We start from the raw sequence: 21231 nt of genomic DNA, 5'->3' as shown, positions 1-21231 counted from the left end.
CTTTAGAATTGTCAGAGCCGACAATTCATTATAGCCGCGTGTGAATTTTTAAATGACTTTTTTCCTTCTGAATGTCACTTTGTGCAGGGGGAGTTCTAAGTGCGGGAAAAATGCGCTATTTCACATGCTGACATTACACCCCCCCTAGGTACGAAATTTAAAGGAATATTTCACTTTTATTGTTTCACTTTAAGAATTATTAATTTCACTGCTCCCGAAAAAACGGCCGTTTTAAAAAATAAAAAAAGCATTGATACATGTTCCCTGGGGCAGGACTGAGGTCCCCAAACACTTTTTAGGACAAAACTTGCAGATTAGCCTTTAAAATGAACACTTTTGATTTCTCCCATAGACTTCTATAGGGAGTTCGGCGCGGCTTTACATATTAGTTTCAATGCGCCGGCTGCTACGCTGGTTCATGCGCCGAATTAAGCCTCCACCCGGAGTACTAATTAATGCATGAACCAGCGCAGCGCACATAGCTTAGTAAATCAGGCCCCTTATGTCACTAGACACGTGACTTAGTCATGGGTTACTGCCAGTAACCCATGACTAAGTCACGTGTCTAGTGACGTAACGCGTGGGGGAGGAGCTACGAACAGGAATGACAGACTACACGACTGAATGAGGAGAACATCCATCCTGAGCGGCTTGTTTGTTGCCTGTTTTTGTCCAGGGATTCGTGAGTGTGCCCATATCAGAACCTTGTGCATCATTTGCTAATAGTGGTTATTGTATTGCGCAATCAGGTTCTTTCTGTTTGTTTTACATGAGCTGTGTCAGCGGGGAAGATCTTGTTACCTGCCAGTGATAAGTGCCTGGGAATCAGGGAGGCGCATCCCACACAAGTCTCTGTTTGCAATTTTCCACACATGGACTGTATAGGTCTTTGTACCTACTGAGTCACTAATTGGGACTAATTTTATTAATACACTGTGTATTGCACTATTGTTACACTATTGCTAAAGGTTTTCACATCATTAGAGTTAATTTTCTGCGCATTGTCATTTATATCATATTATTGTTTGGTTAGTTCACCTCTTTTATATGCAGCGATTATTATTTGGTTGTTTTTTTGGTGTTATATATTTGATTATTTAGTAGCGCTGTAGTACATTTATATTTTTAACACATTGATTATTGCTAGCAGCTTTAACAGCCGCTATCAATAATTTCAAGTAAAATCCAACTGGCTGTTTTTATTCAAGTTGATGGATCAACTTGGGTACATTCAGCAAGCTCATTCATGGTTCGAATCTTGGGCCAGTTCCTGCTGAACTGGCTGAGATCCGAACAGTCTATGGCTGGCTTAAGACATTAATAAAAGAACTGAATGACAGTATGAGAGTGCAGAAATAGATGAAGAAATGTCAAGTACAATATGAATGTAACAAGGATAAAAGGAGCTAAATAACGAAAAAAATTAAATAAGGAAGATGCTTTTCAAGTATCTATTTTATCAAATGTGAAATGGTATTGGGTATTCTTGCCCCAGGCAAATTATAGTCACAGACATCTACCGTTGTCTATGGATTTCTTGCAAAAATACAATAGACTGAGTTGTCTACTGTTCCTTCTTGACAGCAAAGAAATAAAAATCAAATATTTCCCATGCTGCAAATGCCTCTACAAGAAACAGAGAAGAAATACCGCGTGCGCCATTTACTCATTCCAACTTTTTGGAACGATAGAGACCATCTATAATTTTTTTACAACTTTAAATAAGTAATAAACATTGGCTTTACATTTAGGAAGACAAATGATGGGAATCTACAGAATATGAAATATAGAATAATAAATTTTCTTCCTATACTTGAATTGCAGCAAAAGTTGAAGTTGTCAGGACATGGTGTAAATGGGGTTTATCCCTCGGTATAAATAAGCCCTTTGGGCAGGAGTGCGATATTAATTCCACAGCCTGGTGGTAGCTTTAGACTATGAGTCACTACTACATTTAAATAGGATGTTTCAAAGCCTTTGCTCTCAATCTGCGTTCCAGTTTAATTGTAGAGTGCTGCTAAACACACGAAGGGCTTAAACCAAATCCACAGAAACGAAATGTGTAACTGTAGAAATACGGAATTGTTAAATCACGTTGACGCTCTAATCAATCTTCAAAAGTCTCTTTGCGGAGATGACAGCGGATTAGAATAGTGCATCCATCGAATATAATTCTTTTCCCTTTTCATGACAGGTTATAGCTGACATAAATTCATGTGCCTATGCGATGCTCCAGAGACAACCGCTTTAAAAAGGCAAAACATAATCTGAGGGATGCCTTTTTATGCATAGAGAATGCATACCTGCCAAAGGTTTAGAGGACTGCCCTATAGATTGACGGTATATATTACAGATTATGGTCATATGCAAAATCAGGCAGGTATATGTTTCTATGGGATTTACACCTCCAGTAAATCTTATAAAAATACAGGGGTAGATTCAGGTACTGCTGCGCACTTCTTACGGAGGCGCAGCGTTACGTTTTTACGCTACGCCTCCGTAAATTACTTGCGCTACGCTTGATTCAGGAAGCAGTAGCTCTGTAGTTTGCGGAGGCGCTACGTAAAAATGGCTGGCGTAAGCGCGCGTAATTTAAATGATCCCGTAGGGGGCGTGGATCATTTAAATTAGGCGCGTTCCCGCGCCGAACGTAGTGCGCATGCTTCGTCTGGAAACTTTCCCGACATGCATTGCGGCAAATGACGTCGGAAGGACGTCATTTGCTTTAACGTGAACGTAAATGGCGTCCAGCGCCATTCACTTACGCAAACTACTTAATTTTCAAACATCGCGACGCGGGAACGACGGGTATACTTAGCATTGGCTGCCCCTGCTAATAGCAGAAGCAGCCTTACGCGGAACCCGACAAACGCAAACGACGTAAAATGCGTACGCAGGGCACGCGTAGGGTTGTGAATCGGCGTGAGTATGCAATTTGCATACTCTACGCTGACCACTACGGGAACGCCACCTAGTGGCCATCGTAAGAATGCAGCCTACGATACGACGGCATAAGAGCCTTATGCCAGTCATATCTTAGGCTGCAGTCGGCGTAACAAGCTTTCTGAATACAGAAAAGTCGTTACGCCGGCGCAACTAAGCAAGTGCGCTGCGTAACTATGGTTAGGCAGACGCAATTGCTTACTGAATCCACCCCACAGTATATAGTATTTACACTGACAGCGAGGAACAGGGCATCTGGCACAATATATACTATAGAAAGAGATAACATACAGGTAAGGGAAAAGATTGAAACATGACAAAGAAATATCTCGGCATCTTTTCCTAGTTTCCCCAAGCCCCAATGCATTTACTCAATCTAACACCAGTAACAGGGCCAGTTATACTAAGTTCTTCCACAACCTAAACACCCAACAATGTCACAATTGTAATTTAACAGGGAGGAAAAATTTAGCATTTCTGGGGATCAGACAGAATATTTTGTAGGCAAAACTACATGAAATTAGGACTCTTGTATAACTGGATACATGTTGGCACTGCACCTGTGTCACTGACACTGGGCATCTTGATACTAGATCAGTCAACATTATAGGCCAGCACAGCGATCAGACCCCCACCCTATTGCTTGTGAATGATGTCACTGCACTCCAAGCTATCCAGATAAAATAATTAGCTGGCAATAAGCAGAGACAAAGACAAACTCACTAAATGCCCAACTTTTACACTTCAGGGCAGCACAGCATGCTGGGAGAAGTAGACCACTGGCATCTGTTACATCACCAATGTACCCTCTCCCATTTCAACATAACTATTAGCCACCAATGTTTGAAGGAAAAACAGGATGCCAAGCCTTTTGCCAAGCCTTTTGTTACTTTATCTCCCGCTGTACAATTGCTATTTTTTTTTAGCCTGACATTCAGCTTTAAAATGGTTGTTAAGCCACTCTAACCTGTATACGCCATCAGCACTGCCTCCTTTTGTATTATCCCCCTTTGTGTGCGATTTAAAAAAATAAATACTGCAAATATCGTATTTATCGGGGTATTGCGCGCTCCGGCGTATAGCGCGCACCCCTAATGTGGACCCGCAATTCCTGTAAAAACATTTTTTAGTACTTACAGTTTTGGTGTCTTGCGCGGCGTCCTTCGGCGGCCTCGTCGGGTCCAGCGTCCGTCTGCGGCTTCGGTGGTGTTCTCCCGCGCTGTCTCCCCGTCGAATCGCCGCTTCCCGCGCTCAGTTTAAATGCCTGCGCCGACATATACCGAGTGCAGTACACTCGGCTACATTCGGCCAGGCTCGGCTTCGCTCGTGCTCACGCTCTGTGACGTTTATGCGTGAGCACGAGCAAAGCCGAGCCTGGCCAAATGTAGCCGAGTGCACTGCACTCGGTATATGTCGGTGCAGGCATTCAAACTGAGCGCGGGAAGCGGGTATCGGCCTATATCACGCACCCACGATTTTCCCCTTATTTAAAGGGGAAAAAAGAGCGCGGTATACGCCGATAAATACGGTACCTCATTTCACTGCCGAGATTGCGATCACTGGCTAGCTTTCTCCTTATCTCCTCTTAGAGATGTAGCGGGCGGGGCTGAGCCTTCTCTGCTGATGTCAGTCCGGAGGGGAGGAGGAGAGAGCTGGCTGGTCATGTGACCACAATCTCGGCTCTTAAATTAGGTATTTACAGCATTTAGATTTATAAATCATTCACACAGGGGGACAATGCAATAGGAGGCAGTGCTGATGGGACATACAGGTTAGTGTCATGAGAGCAGCAGGAGGGGGAGGGGTGGTTCACACACAGACAGAAGGGGAGGAGGAAACAGGAGCAGAGAGGAGAGCAGATAACAGGCTGCTGATGACAGAGAAACGTAAACTGACCACAGTGTCTGCAGAGTCTCAGCAGCCATGATACATCATGGTCAGTTTACAGAGGGGTGGGGAGAAACTGGCAGGATCAGACAGGTTTTTTAGGTGTTACAGGGGGCCAAATGACACAGGACAAGTACTGTGTCATATAACATGCTTTAACCCCTAGACGACCAAGGATGTCCATGGACGTCCTCGGCTTTGTGCTTGGATATCTGAATGATGGGTGCAGCTACAGGCATCATTCAGATATCACCGTCTTCAGCTGCCGATTCTCTGCATGATAAGAATGATCAAATCGACAGTTCCGCCGCTTGATCATTCTTTTAGGCAGCGTAAGGGGACGTCTCTCCCTCCTGACGCCATCCGGTGCTTCTCTGGGCTCTCCTGTGCCATTGGGGGCCCGGAGAGCGAATCGGCTGGCGCTGCCTGGGAAGCATAGAGATGACTGGACCATCGGAGGCCCGGGCGCGACGTTATGACATCACGCCCCATACCTGGATGTAAACAAAGCCGTGATTGCGGCTGTCGGCATGTGATCTGTGAATTTTTTTTCACCGATTTCATGCTTGTAAGCCTGGAGGAGAGATGTGGCATCTTATTGACCCCACATCTCTCCATAAAGAGGACCTGTCACAGCGCGCAGAAGCGAACAAGCATTCAAGTCCCGCCCACATATGTAAACGCCATTCAAACCCCACATGTGAGGTATCGTCCGTGTGTTAGAGCGTGTGCAACAATTCTAGCACTAGAACTCCTCTGTAACTCGAAAATAGTAACCTGTAAAAAAAAATTAAAGCATCACCTATGGAGATTTTTAAGTATCGAAGTTTGGCGACATTCGAAGAATGTGCGCAATTTTAAAGCGTGACATGTTAGGTATCTACTTACTCGCCTACTTCCCTAAAAAAGGCGTTTGAAAAATTATTGCGCAAAAAACATGCAAAAAAAAATTGCAATGACCGCCATTTTATTCTTTGGGGCATGGGTGCTCAACCTGTGGCTCTCCAGCTGTTTCAGAACTACAATTCCCATGAGGCATTGCAAGCTACTGACTGTTACAAGCATGACTCCCAAAGGCAGAGGCATGATGGGACTTGAAGTTCTGCAACAGCTGGAGAGCCACAGGTTGAGCACCCATGCTAGGGTGTCTGCTAAAAAAAAATATATATATAATGTTTGGGGGTTCTGATTAATTTTCTAACAAACAAATTGTGATTTTTACATGAAGGAGAGAAGTGGCAAAATAGGCCCGGTTGTCAAGTGGTTAAAGGAGCAGGACAATACTCAATGGGTCCTTAGGGCCATACACTGTAATGTCTTATGTTTTAACTTGTGAAAAAAGAAGACAGTCCTGTCTGGAGACCTTCTGAAAGTCCTATTTAGTCTGGTAAAATGATATATAAAAATCTAACTAAAGCAGACTGAGATTGTCTGCTTTTAACATAGTGGTAATGCTTCCTGGATAGGATTAGACGTGCGATTTGCTTAATTCCGAATCGAAATTCAGACAACATTTTCATTATTTGGAGATTCGAATGTATCCAAATTTCTGCGAATCCAAAATAAATGACGACAAAACGAATTATTCGAATTTCAAAATGAATTTGAATTTGAATTTGAAATGGAAACATATTGCAATACAGCAAGGTAAAAAGGTGAAATAAGATGATGATTCCTATTTAGGCTGCTGAATAGAATAAAAAAAGGATAGAATAGCACCGCTGTGTCACTTCCAGTTTCCCCGCTGGCTCACTGTGTTGCGGAAAATTACTGACTGCGACCAAGACCTGGGACCATGATGTGAGGAGGAGAGCGGATCACTGATGCAGCGGATGGGAACGGAGCTGGCAGTGCTGAGCCCGAGCGCAGTGTACTGGTGAGTGCGGGGATTGTAGTTGATCTGTCTACAACAGCTGAAGAGTGTAATTGCACAGCTCTCTCTCTCGTTAAGTTCAAGGGGAAAAAAAAATTCTTGCACATAAACACAGTTGCATGCAGAAGTCAACAGTAATAAATGCACAGAGTGCCTCCCAAGCAAAACCACCTTCAGCATAACACATTTTCTCAATTCCTGAATTGTACTCAACAGCCTCTGTCCACACTCTATGCTGTGGTGCTTCAGCTGTATACTCTGTCCTGTGATGCTGAGCTGTATACTCTGTCCTGTGATGCTGAGCTGTATACTCTGTCCTGTGATGCTGGGCTGCATACTCAGTGCTGTGGTGCTGGGGCTGTATACTCTGTCCTGTGGTGCTAGGGCTGTATACTCTGTCCTGTGATGCTGGGGCTGTATACTCTGTCCTGTGGTGCTAGGGCTGTATACTCTGTCCTGTGATGCTGGGGCTGCATACTCTGTCCTGTGATGCTGGGGCTGCATACTCTGTCCTGTGATGCTGAGCTGTATACTCTGTCCTGTGATGCTGGGCTGCATACTCAGTGCTGTGGTGCTGGGGCTGTATACTCTGTCCTGTGGTGCTTGGGCTGTATACTCTGTCCTGTGATGCTGGGGCTGCATACTCTGTCCTGTGATGCTGAGCTAAATACTCCTGACACTATGGGTGGAAGCTAGTGGAATAGAGAGGGGACAGAGTGGGTGCATTCTATAAGGGATGGGGCTTATGAGAAGTGGGAGGGGTCAAAAAGAAGGGGCAGGGTCTGGCAACCCCCCCATCCTAAAACTTTACCAGCCGCCACTGGAATATAAAAATAAAAATAAAATAAAATACAAAAGAATAGAATAAGATAAGAAAATAGAAAAAAATAAAACCAATAAAGCCATCATCCCAAAATGCAAAAATCTAATTTCGAATCAATTTGAAAATAATGAAATCCGAATATAATAAATAAATTCCAAAAACAAATCATTCTAACGAATATGACTAAACTACAGTATATTACCTACTTAAAGCGGGAGTTCACCCATTTAAAAAAAAAAAAAAAATCTCCCCTTAGCTTCCTGCTCGTTCGGTCTAGGGGAATCGGCTATTTATATTAAAATATGAGCAGTACTTACCCGTTTTCGAGCTGCATCTTCTTCCGTCGCTTCCGGGTATGGGTCTTCGGGAGCGGGCGTTCCTTCTTGATTGACATTCTTCCGAGAGGCTTCCGACGGTCGCATCCATCGCGTCACTCGTAGCCGAAAGAAGCCGAACGTCGGTGCGGCTCTATACTGCGCCTGCGCACCGACGTTCGGCTTCTTTCGGAAAATCGTGACGCGATGGATGCGACCGTCGGAAGCCTCTCGGAAGCCTGTCAATCAAGAAGGAACGCCCATTCCCGAAGCCCATACCCGGAAGCGACGGAGAGGATGCGTCTCGTAAACGGGTAAGTACTGCACATATTTTAAATTAAATAGCCGATTCCCCTAGAGCAGTGATGGCGAACCTTGGCACCCCAGATGTTTTGGAACTACATTTCCCATGATGCTCATGCACTCTGCAGTGTAGTGGAGCATCATGGGAAATGTAGTTCCAAAACATCTGGGGTGCCAAGGTTCGCCATCACTGCCCTAGAGAAAACGAGCAGGAATCTAAGGGGGAAAAGTGCCCTCTAAGGGTGAACCCCCGCTTTAACCAAGGAACACGAAACTAAGTAAATGTTTCCATTGTGCACATCTTTAGATCTTTAGCAGTACTTTAGAGTTTGACAGAAAATTGTGAGTGGTATTGACTCACCCTAATTAGGTAGGTGCCTACCCACGCGCACCCACCACGTGGGTACCTACCGGAGCATGATGGGACGGTGATGCCTATATAAATGGGATGCAAGGCGCGCTTCCATCATTACAGCGACAACAGGCGACGAGGCAACATCGGAAGAAAGGAAGAGAAGACCCTGACGCCACAGAAGACCGCGCTGGCTGCCTGTTTGAAATCGAGCTAACACACAAACATAGCAGGCAGCCAGCGCTGAAGAAGAAGGCACCGGAGAGCTGCAGAAGAACCGGGGTTCGCCGAGTCAACAGCGGAAGAGGGGAGAAGATGGAAGAAGCCCCCCGGAGTCCGGAGAAGCCCCCCCCGGAAAGCGGAGAAGACCCCCGGAGAGCGGAAGACCCCCGGAGAGCGGAAGAAGAAGCCCCCCCTGGTAATTGAGCTAATAACGAAGACAGGGGGGGCATCCGGAGCAGAATAATAAAATATTTTAAAAAGCCTTGTGTTGTGTGTTTACTACATTTTACTTTTTGCCTCCAGGTGAATGGATAGGGGTACGATGTACCCCATATCCATTCACTTAGGGTGGGGGGCCGGTATCTGGGGGCCCCCTTATTAAAGGGGACTCCCAGATTCCGATAAGCCTCCGCCCGCATACCCCGACAACCAATGGCAAGGGTTGTCGGGAAGAGGTCCTGTCCTCATCGACATGGGGACAGGGTGCTCTGGGGTGGGGGGGCCCGCAGTGCGCCCCCCTGCCCCAGAGCACCCAACCCCCCCATGTTGAGGGCATGCGGCCTGGCACGGCTCAGGAGGGGGGGGGACGCTCGCTCGTCCCCACTCCCATTCCTGGCCGGCCGGGTAGCGTGCTTTGGATACGGGTCTGGTATGGATTGTAGGGGGACCCCCTACGTCAATTTTTCGGCGTGGGGGGGTCTCCTTACAACCCATACCAGACCTAAGGGCCTGGTATGCTCCTGGGGGGGGAACCCATGCCGTTTTTTTCTTTGAAAATTGGCATGGAGTTCTCCCTCTCAGGAATGCATACTGAGCGACGCTGACATTTTTTTTTATAATTATTTGTTTTCCCGGCGCGTCTTTTTTTTTCACCCGTCGCAACTTTAGTGTCCCGTCGAAATTCTCAAAGCCGACCGGCGTTAATTACGTTCGCGCGCTGCACGTCGGGAAAATGACGTCACACGCATGCGCAGTACGGCCGGCGCGGGAGCGCGCCTCATTTAAATTTTAAACGCCCCCAGTAGAGGAGGACCGCCTTACGACGGCGGCACTTAAGTTACACAGCGTGTAATTTCTACCTAAGTGCTTTGACGATCAGGCACTTAGGTAGAAATTTTAAGTCAGTGTAACTTAACTGCTGAAATTTAAGTTACGCAGAGTTTTTGAGAATTTGGCCCTAATTTCCTACTATTATTATTATTATTATTATTATTATAACACAGGATTTATATAGCGCTGACAGTTTGCGCAGCGCTTTACAACATTAACTACAGTATCTGTATGCTTCTTTTTGCTTTGTTTTTTTATAGATTCTGTTTGTTGCCTGACATTACTATTAGGGCTTGTATAGAAGTGCAAATGTAACATACCTTCAAGTGTATTCATTTGCCATTGGAGAATAATTTGACATGCTTCTCACTTTCTCCTTCTGTGATTCGGCACTGCGTCGCTTTAACTGACAATTGTGTCGTCGTGCGACATTGCACTCAAACAAAATGCACCGATTACTGTCTAAATTACACTGGCAGGGAAGGGGTTAACAACTAGGGGGCGAGGAAAGGGTTAAGTGTGTCCTAGGGAGTGATTCTAACTGTGTGGGGGCTGGGCTTACTGTGACATGACACGCCCCTGCTCCCGATTACAGGGAGCAGACGATCAGTGCCTGTCACTAGGCAGAACAGGGAAATTCTTTGTTTACATAGGCATCTCCCCGTTCTGCCGTGCGCACAGTCACGGAGCTCACGGCGGGTGTTTCAAAGCAACGTACCTGTACGTTGCTTTGCCTGCCTGTGACATTCTGCCAATGTAAATGTACATTAGGCAGTCGGCAAGTGGTTAAAGTGATGCTGTCCTGTACCTACGCCAAGCAAAGAAAAAGATAATTTAACAAAATAATAATCCTGTATTAAATGCCACATGTGTATCCGATTTTGCAGAGGCTGGATCATATGACCAGCTTTCCACTGAGTGTCTGCAAAGAGGTTAAAAATACATTACACCCAAACTAAAACAGATTTGTTTCTGTAACAGGCAGATGAGTCTGCTGCTAATTTATGTCTACTACCAAACAAACCTTGCAATAATTCTGCAATCTGTTGACATAGTGTCCCAATGGAGACTCTTGTGATTTCCCTCTCTGGGAAGTGATTAGTGTCATTGCCTGAACACAAGGCCTATTTATGGTACTCCAATCTGTCCAGTAGCAAGTTTGCTTCTTTACATCTATTTCCAGTATAGGAATATTTATAACAACCCTTGAAGTTATAATTTATTACCGGAATACATTTTCGGTTAGAACATAAAAAAATATAAGATTTCCAAGAGCCAAGTTACATAAGTGGCCCCCTCCTTTTCCGAAGGAGCCCTTCTAAATACTACAATTACAGCTGGCCAGGGCTGTACACATGCCACGACTATGATGCTATGCTTTGCAGTTGTGGCAATTTTAAAGTGTTACTAAACCCAAAACAGTAAAATCTCTCTGTGTATGCACTGTCTATCTGGTCAAATCCAGCTAACACTGGCAGAGTAGCCAACCTGCACATGCTCAGTTGTGTCTTTTATGCTGGAGAGAATTACTTGTTGATCAGAGATGGCCAGGTCACATAATATTGACATCACACATGTGGGCGTGTATACAGACTGCAGTGGAAATCTCCTCCTTCCTGAACTCTCAGCAAGCAATAGAGAAATTGTGCAGTTTATCACTGACCGTGGTATACAGATCAGTCAAAAAGGTATATGGTGGCAATATTTTAATGTAAAAAGAAGATTTATAAGCTGTGGGCACTGTGAGGGGGGGGGGCAGATGGACTATTTTCATATTGCTGGGTTTAGTAACACTTTAAGGGCTTATGTAAACACAGACTAGGTTGACTGCCAGCCACAGGAAAACTTAAAATCGCTTTGTGATTTTAATGCGTTTTTGCGGCAGGCGGTCAAAACATTCCTATCAATGCACCCGCCAATCCATATGATGTAGAAGAAACCATGATTCATCAGACCAGGACACCTTCTTCCGTTGCTCCTTGGTTGAGCTCTTTTGCTCAGAGGCCCATAGTGGGAGCTTTTGGCTGTGGACACAGCATAGGCGTGTGGCATGGGGTGTGCCCAGACGCACCCTAATCACCTGGCACTGTGCTTGCTCACAATCTTCACCTCTAAACACAGAAGCCTGCCATCTGTATTTAGAAGTGACAGCTCCACTATTAGCGGCTGCATTGAACCCTCCCCACCATCCCTGGGCACAGCTACTGTGATATACAGGAACAGCGGAGAGGGGAGGTAGGGTATGAGTGAGTGCCGACGCAATCACTAGTGCTGGGCATCCATTGCTGTGCAGTGATTGCCAATACCCGCAGCATCTCTCCCCATCGCCTGTTTAACAGAGCCATCAGCCAAGGAGGCTTCCACTAGACTCCTCCATGGCTGTGAGTGTTTGCGAACATATGACCGAGTGGTACGAGTAGCGACTGGGCGCTTGTGGTAGGTGCCTCGAGGGGGAGACGAAAGCTTGTGATGTGTGTAAAAGAAAAAATATGTTGTCTTGAGCCATGGATTCAAATCAATGTGCCGCCAGCACGACAGGGATTCGAATTGGGCTGACGTGGAACATGTATGTTTATGAAGAGTCAGAAAGGTAAGAACAGAAGAGGAGATACGGAGTACGTAAACATAGATGAGAAAAATGTGAAGAAGAATAGCAAAGAAACGACAGGCACAGTGAAGAAGGCGTTTTGCATTCTGAGCGCTGTTGAGTGGAAATTTAGAAAACGCAAAAGAATGCATGCCAACCGAGGTGAGCCAGGAGACAACTGGCCAGGGCACCAATACTTGGGTGCCCTTCTGCGCTAAGCACAAACCTGTGGACCACAGCCCCAGGGATGAGAAGCTGAAGTCTGGTATGGCCTAAGTAGGAATGTATGTTCAGCCTGCCAACGATTGCACCATCTACAAACCCGATGTTTAGAGGCCTTGTATGCGTAGATGAAGCGTCGCCCTTCAAAAACAGAACGTAGTGCAAAGAAACATGTAGCAGTAGCAAATGCATGATGAGCAGCCCATATAGTGTACGTGAATTGAACATGGTAAAAAGGGTGCTGCAGAGTGATGTGAGGGTGAAACCCACGTACTACACACCCGACTCAACGCCCTAGTTGCAAAGTCCTGGTTGATTCCGAGAAACCTAGTCAACCGAGAACCTGTAAAAAAGGTGACATAAATAGTCCAGGTTTTAACCTGGTATGGAATGCATCCTGACCCCCCCCCCCCCCTCCTCACATGTGAGTGACCCCCCTTGAAGATGTAGACCCTATGCTTGTTGTGTTTCTTTGTTTTTTAAAGTTAATTTATTTATATTTTTCCTGTTTTCTTTTTGTTTGTTTTTTGGCAAATGATGTCCAACCTGGTGGAGGATGAACAACCTGAACCTCGACTGACCTAATGGAGAAACAATGGAGAAACAACAGACAAGAAAATGTGAGTGGCCGGGATGAGTGCCACTGGAGACAAGCTTGCAAAGCGTGTCATGAGAAAGTAGCCTCAAAGGGAGGCGAAAAACAAGCAGCAGCGAAAAATGGAACATGTATGGGAATAACCAAGGCCATGCTGAACGAAAGATTTGTAAATAAATGTGCTGACACTGAAATCAGGTGTGCTGAAGCATGTTGGCGTCTGCGACCTAAAAAGTCGCATGAGTTGTAAGTGTGGTCAGTTTGGAGAGGCGACCCCGTGTCATGCTGTGGATTAGCAATATAAGACTGATTGTGGCAGAAGCAGGCATGCTAATTACACACCCGTGTGCTGGTTCATATGCATCTCAGGGATAAAATAGAGCTCAGGACTCAGACTTGGCGGAATCTCTGCCCGGCAGACAGGAAAGTCTGGCCTAGGAGGTTGTGAGGGTCCCAGTAAGACAGCTCCAGAAGAAAAAGACAGAAGGTCTCAGAGTCTAAGGCCCCATACACACTATTAGATTTTCTGCAGATTTTTTCCTTCAGATTTACCAAAACGATATAAACCTCAGGGGCCAGATTCACCTACCGCGGCGTATCTATAGTAAGGCGTAGTGCATCTCATATGCGCTACGCCGACGTAACTTAGTGAGGCAAGTACTGTATTAACAAAGCACTTGCTCCCTAAGTTACGGCGGCGTAGCGTATATGGGCCGGCGTAAGCCCGCCTAATTCAAAGTAGGCTGGTAGGGGGCGTGTTGTATGGAAATGAATCGTGACCCCATGTAAATGAAGCGCCTAACGAACGGCGCATGTGCGCGCATGCTTAGTATCACGTTGAATTTTCTCCCTAAGTTTTTTTTTTTTTTTTTCCCTTTGGTGTGTGTTAACCCAATTTCGAGTGCGTGTAAGTGTGGTGGTTTTTGTGGGAGGGGGTGGGCGTGCTAGGCGCAGGCTTACCTCGCATAGCACACCCACCGGGAGCCAGGCTGAGACCACCAAACTCAATTCACATGTAGCCGAGACCGGGATCCGAACCCCTAGCTGCAGAGGTGAATGGCTTATCAGCGCAGTGCCAATCGCGTTGAGCCACCGCAGCTCCTTCTCCCTAAGTTACGCCGGCTCAATGCCTGTGACGTGAACGTAACCTACGCACAGCCCCATTCACGTATGACTTGCGTAAACGGCGTAAAAAGATACGCTTGTGCCAACGTCCATACTTTGCATTACCTGCACCTCATATAGCAGGGGTAACGTTACGCCGGAACGTAAGCCTTACGTAAACGGCGTAGCGGGCGCAAGTACGTTCGTGAGTCGGCGTATCTAGCTCATTTACATATTCAATGCGGAAATCTACGGAAGCTCCCCTTGTGGCCAGCGTAAATATGCACCCAAGATACAACGGCGTACGGCAACTTACGTCGGTCGGCTGAAGCCAGATTTCAGGCGTATCTAGGTTCCAGAATACCGTGCATAGATACAACAGTGCATCTTTTAACTTACGCGGCGTATCAATAGATACGCCGGCGTAAAAGCTTTCTGAATCTGGCCCTAAGAGTTTAAATTTGTATGCAATCGGGCAGGCCCTTGCACTATATGATTTGGGTAAATCTGAAGACAAAACCCTGCAGAAAATCTAATAGTGTGTATGGGATCTAAGACTACAGGTGGCAGCCTGTGTGTGCACGTCTGTAGCAGGCAGATGTGGCCTGCGACTGAACAGCACAAAGCTTACAATGAGTAAGCACTGTGTTATACAGTGATAGTGGAACCCCCTGGGAGGGAATATTACTGTTTGTTTGAACTTTTTAGTTTCCTTTAAATAAAAGTGGGCTGCCATGCCCTTTAAAAAATACAGCCTAGACTAACACGTGTTCCTAACATCGCATGCACCACTTGAGTTGAATCACCCTGATATCTTACAACGGGTAAATGAGTGGTATTGGTGGCGACTGAGAGCTTGTGGCAGGAACCTCGAGGGGAAGGCCGTGCTGTGGAAGCTTGTGGTGCCTGTAAACATGTAATGAGTGGTATGAGTGACGACTGAGAACTTGTGGTAGAGAACCTCAAGAAGGAGGCCATGTAGCAGAAGCTTGTGGTGTCTGTAAATGGGTAATGTGAGAGGTATGAGCAGCAACTGAGAGATTGTGGCAGGAACCTCATGTGGGAGGGCGTGTAGCAGAAGCTTGTGGTGCCTGTAAATGGGTAATGAGAGGTATTAGCAGTAACTGAGAGCCTGTGGCAGTAACCTCATGGCGGAGGCCATGTAGCATAAGCTTGTGGTGTCTGTAAATGGGTAATGAGAGGTATTAGCAGTAACTGAGAGCCTGTGGCAGTAACCTCATGGCGGAGGCCATGTAGCAGAAGCTTGTGGTGCCTGTAAACGAGTAACGAGAGGTATGAGCAGTAACAGAGCTTGTGGTGGGAACCTCATGAGGTAGGCAGTGTAGCAGAAGCTCATGGTGCCTGTAAATGGGTAATGAGAGGTATGAGCAGTAACTGAAAGCTTGTGGTGGGAACCTCATGGGGGAGGCCGTGTAGCAGAAGCTTGTGGTGCCTGTAAATGGGTAATGAGATGTATGAGCAGTAACTGAGAACTTGTGGTGGGAACCTCATGGGGTAGGCAGTGTAGCAGAAGCCTGTGGTGCCTGTAAATGGGTAATGAGAGGTATGAGCAGTAACTGAGAGCTTGTGGTGGGAACCTCATGGGGGAGGCCGTGTAGCAGAAGTTTGTGGTGCCTGTAAACAGGTAATGAGTGGTATGAGTGGCGACTTAGAGCTTGTGGCGGAAACCTCATGGGGGAGGCCGTGTTGTAGAAGCACGGTGCATGTTTGAAGAAAAGTATTATATATATATATAGCTATTACTTCTATTTTTTCTTCTTTTTTTGTAGAAAGGGATAAAACAACAGACAAGTAAACGTGAGTGGCAGAATTGTGTGCCACTGGAGACAATGAGTGGCCAGAAACATGTGCCACTGAAGACGTGCTTGCAACGATTGCAAGAAAGTAGCCTCATCGGGGAGTCAAAAACGAGGACAAATCGTGGCAACTCGGGTAGGAGTTATGAAGCCGGAGTATCATATGTGTTCGTGAGTAAGTGCAACGGTATGAATGGTCGGAGTAACGACTGGTTGTTTGTGGCAGGTGCCTCACGAGAGAGACCGAGCTGCAGCAAGCTTGTGATGTGTGCAACAACTGGAATCAACTTGGGTCATGCTGAGGATAAGAAACCTTGTGTAGCCGACGCGACCGGGATTCAAATTGGGCCATCGTAGAGTGTTAGGGTGCCACCCCCTCCTCCAAAACCGAACACATACCAACCACCCAGCCCCCGAAGCTAATCAGTGCAGACAAGGCACCAGGTGGGTTTAATTACCACTTCAATCAGTCACAGAACCCGTGCAATCAATACACACTAATATCCAAACGGATGAGACAGCAACCCCATGGACTGTGAATCCTATAACCAGCGAAGCCTGTGTCGAGTGATATTGAACAACGACCGACAGCGGCTCGGAGGCTTGGATCTACGAACTAACCATATGTTTGTGGGTGGAATGAGAAACAAGGCAGAGGAAACCTACGAATCTACTACGCCTGTGCCGAATGATGACGGGACACGACAAAACGACAACTAGGAGGTAGCTAACTACGAAAGGGATGCCGGATAGGAAACATAACGAACATTGTGTATGATACGAAAAAGGTTTGAATTGTACCTGCAACAGCGAGCGAGAACCGCAGACGAAGACCACGAAAGGGATAAGCCGCAACAGATTTGTAATCGAATGCACAGACCCACAAACACAAAGTGAGCTGGGAAGAGTTGGCCTACTGACGTGTAGTATAGCATATTGAAACATACAAGGCATACATGTGAGTGGGCTGCTTAAATACCCCTCCCCAGGCTCCTCCCATAAATTCAGGCCACCATACTGGCCTTCATATATATATACACACACACACACACACACACACAGAGTATATGTGTACACATAATGGGCCAGATTCACGTACAGCAGCGTATATTTAGTCGGGCGTAGCGCATCTCATATGCGCTACGCCGACGTAAAACAGGGAGCCCAGAACAGTATTCTCAAAGGAGTCGCGCCGTACGTTGCGCTGGCATAGTGTAAATAGGCCGGCGTAAGCCCGCCTAATTCAAAGTAGGCAGGTAGTGGGCGTGCTTCATTTAAATTAACCGTGACCCCATGTAAATGAGCGGCCGATCGAACGGCACATGCGCGCGCATGCTCAGAATCACGTCGAATATACGCCCAAACATACGACGGCTCAATGCCTGTGACGTGAACGTAACCTACGCACAGCCCGATTCACGTACGACTTACGTAAACGACGTAAAAATATACGCTTGGTCCGACGTCCATACTTTGCATTACCTACGCCTCATATAGCAGGGGTAACTTTACGCCGGACGTAAGCCTTACGTAAACGGCGTAGCGGGCGCAAGTACGTTCGTGAATCGGCGTATCTAGCTCATTTACATATTCTACGCGTAAATCTACGGAAGCGCCCCTTGCGGCCAGCGTAAATATGCACCCAAGATACGACGGCGTACAGCAACTTACGTCGGTCGGCTGAATCCATTATTCAGGCGTATCTAGGTTCCTGAATACAGGGCATAGATACGACGGCGCATCTTTGAACTTACGCCGCATATCAATAGATACGAAGGCGTAAGTCGTCTGTGAATCCGGGCAAATATGTTTTAAACTACACATTGCTTTGAAAAAGCTGTGTATTTTTCATCATGTGGGTGTTTTTTCTATCAGAAGTAATTTTTTATGTCAGCGCTGTCTGTATATTCTATGTTTCCTAAGCCAACACAGTTCCCTGTAACTCTCACCCCCACAAAACAGAATAATGACTAAAAGTTAATTAAACTGACACTTGTGTTTGTACCAATTAATCCCAAAGCGCCCTCTCTCTCACATTGAGCAGCTATGGTAACTACGGTACTCTTCAGCCACCACTTCGGAGCTCTAACACATTAAAGGATTAGTATTATAGGGGAATAGCAAGGCTGCCTATTTTGTCACTAACTTCAATTACTCAGCTTTCTGGCAATGCATCTGTGGATATACACATCTAAGACTAATATATATACTGTACATACTGGAATTTGAAGGTAGGTACTTGTGTTCTGCCAATACTAGGTCTCTGCACATTGTGTATATTTCAGGTCTGGGTGGTCTATGCTCATCACTAGTTATCTCACATGATCCAGTATTGTCCCAGCTACTCGAAGCACTTAAAGTGGTTGTAAACGCAAACATGAAATATAAACAAAGCATATCAGTCTATAATGTGTCCTTGTCATTTATGATTGCTACTTTGCTCCTCTGCTATCAGTATGAGTCACTTCTGAGGCCTCGTACACACGACCGAGGAACTCGACGGGCGAAACGCATAGTTTTCCTCGTCGAGTTCCTTGTTAGGCTTGTCAAGGAACTCGACAAGCTTGCTTTGCGTACACACAGTCAAGCCAAAATCTCCTCGTTCTCAAACGCGGTGACATACAACACATACAACGGCAGGGGAAGTTCGATTCCACTGGCTAAACTCTAGTTTTGCTAATCTCATGTGTTTTCGTGTTAAGTAAAAGTTTGTTAAGAGACGATTTGCACTTTTCAGTCTGTTACAGCTTGAAAAATGTGTTCTCTCCATTACAAATTCTACTTTTACTCCCGTCTCATACTTTATTCTGAGCAAGTGCGGGTTTCTTAGCATACACACGCTCGAGTTTCTCGTCGGAAACCAGCCCGACCAGGAACTCGACGAGCCAATTTGAGACTCCCGTCGAGGAAATTGAGAAATTGCTCTCTTTTTGGCTCGTCGAGTTTCTCGACAGTTTCCTCAACGAAAATGTACACATGACCGGTTTCCTCTGCAAAAAAATATCTCCCAGCAAGTTTCTCGGTCGTGTGTACGAGGCCTTGACAAGTTTTCCTGACACCAAGATAAAAACAGGTGACAGGGAAGGGAACTTTAGCTGATTGACACCCTCAGCTCTGTTGCTGTGTGAAGGGGGGTGTGTCTCTTCTCTACAATCAGCTCTCACAACTCTCTTCATTGAGCTCTGCAGAATGTAACTTCAGCTCTCCACCCCCTTTTTTCTGAACTCTCAGACAAGCTTATATATTCTCCACTTTGAAGGGATGTAGAGAAGAGAGACTGCAGATAAACCAGTACAACTTAGGCCCCTTTCACACATGCGGAACATATGTCCGCTTTTTCATCCATCCGTTTATGGATGAAAAAGGGACATACATTGATCCCTATAAGATTGCAGGTGTCAGCGGATGAACATCTCATCCGGGTCCGCAATCCTCCGATTCTGCAGACGGAGGAAAACCCTATCTTTCCATCCGTCATCAGATCGGGTGAACACGGACAGACGGACCGTGTTCATCCGATCCCCCCCATAGGGGAGAGCAGAGATCTTACAGGGTGGTCCCTGCACAGTGTGCGGGGACCTCCCTTTCATCTGGCGGCTCAGCGGGGATCAGCAGAGCGATCCCCGCTGAGCAAGCGGAGGTTCACGGGGTGGATCATCATGGATCCGTCCCATGTGAAAAAGGGCCCTTACTGTATTTAGGGAGATTTGTTTCATCTCTGTGCATCACCCAAGGCCAGTCACTTCACTGGTTATATGGAAAGGTTTACAACCATTTTTAAGACTCAAACTAAATTCTTCCCTGACAGTGAGGTTGCCCCTACTCACGCTCCCTCCAGGTTGCAAAATCAGCATCTGCAACCCCTTCCCCATATGCTCAACCGATGTATACCATCTGACATCATAAAGTACAATGCAGGGACCTTGTCTAGGGTACTGGAAAAAGTATTTTTACTTACCTGCTCCTCTGCTACACCGGAAGCCAGATTTCACCTCATCCCCCCCCCCCCTCCACACCAGCTTGTGAACTGTCCCTCGGTGTACTTAAAGTGTTTGTTGCCCCAATACTTCATATTCCTCATGTGTGCCTGCTGTACCACGTACTTGTATAAAAAAGTGTCCTGTTATTTTTTTATTGTTTCCTGTATGTGAAATCCCTGGTGTTCCTCTTAGTTCCCTTGCTTTCCTATTAAAAACTGGCCACACTAAGCAGGAGAGCACACTGTGGTCAGTTCTCTAGCTATGCTGGGAACTGAGTGTACTCTCCTCCAATGGTCATACTTGTCTTGACACGCCCCTACTGCACAGCTATTCACTGGGAGTGTCCTGCTGCTTCTCCTCCCTCCAGCTCTTATGCAACTGAGAACAGAGGGAATATGATCACTTATAAAAAAGGAAAAAAAAATGTATTTGCAATGTTTTTTTTATATCTATACACAAATGTTTTGCCTTTCATTTCTATTTAAATTGAATGGGTTGTTTTACAAGGTGATCGTTTACAATCACGTTAAGACCCCTTTCAGGTATTTTAACGCTAAAAATAACACCTGAAAAAAGCGCCTCTAAAGCCACAGTGCACTTGCAGGACGGGAAAAAAAGTCCTGCAAGCAGCATCTTTGGGGCAACACGGGCGCTATTTACCCTTTCTTCGGCCAATAGCAGGTGTTAAAAGAGCCCCGCTAGCGGCCGAAAAGTGCTGCTATAACAGTGGAAAAATACTGCTAAAACCAGCGGCGCTGTACCGCTAATGCCCGCACTGCCCCAGTGTAAAAGGGGTATTATGCCGCGTACACACGATCGGTCCATCCGATGAGAATGGTCTGATGGACCGTTTTCATCGGTTAACCGATGAAGCTGACTGATGGTCAGTCGTGCCTACACACCATCGGTTAAAAAAATTATCGTGTCAGAACGCGGTGACGTAAAACACAAAGACGTGCTGAAAAAAAACGAAGTTCAATGCTTCCAAGCATGCGTCAACTTGATTCTGAGCATGCATGGATTTTTAACCAATGGTTGTGCCTACTAACGATTGTTTTTTTTCTATCGGTTAGGTATCCATCGGTTAAATTTAAAACAAGATTTCTTTTTTTTAACCGATGGATAAATAACCGATGGCGCCCACACACGATCGGTTTGG

The 21231-nt window shown here is 46.0% G+C and overlaps 1 protein-coding gene across 1 annotated transcript in view; it reads right to left on the bottom strand.

The window, feature by feature from the left end:
• Nucleotides 1-21231, bottom strand: part of LOC120918285 (inactive phospholipase C-like protein 2) — a 290438-nt gene that overhangs the window by 39561 nt on the left and 229646 nt on the right. The gene's annotated exons all lie outside the window — the stretch shown is intronic.

This window comes from Rana temporaria, chromosome 12, assembly GCF_905171775.1.
Source record: "Rana temporaria chromosome 12, aRanTem1.1, whole genome shotgun sequence".
Lineage (NCBI taxonomy): Eukaryota > Metazoa > Chordata > Amphibia > Anura > Ranidae > Rana > Rana temporaria.
This window is presented reverse-complemented; position numbering and strand designations above follow the sequence as displayed.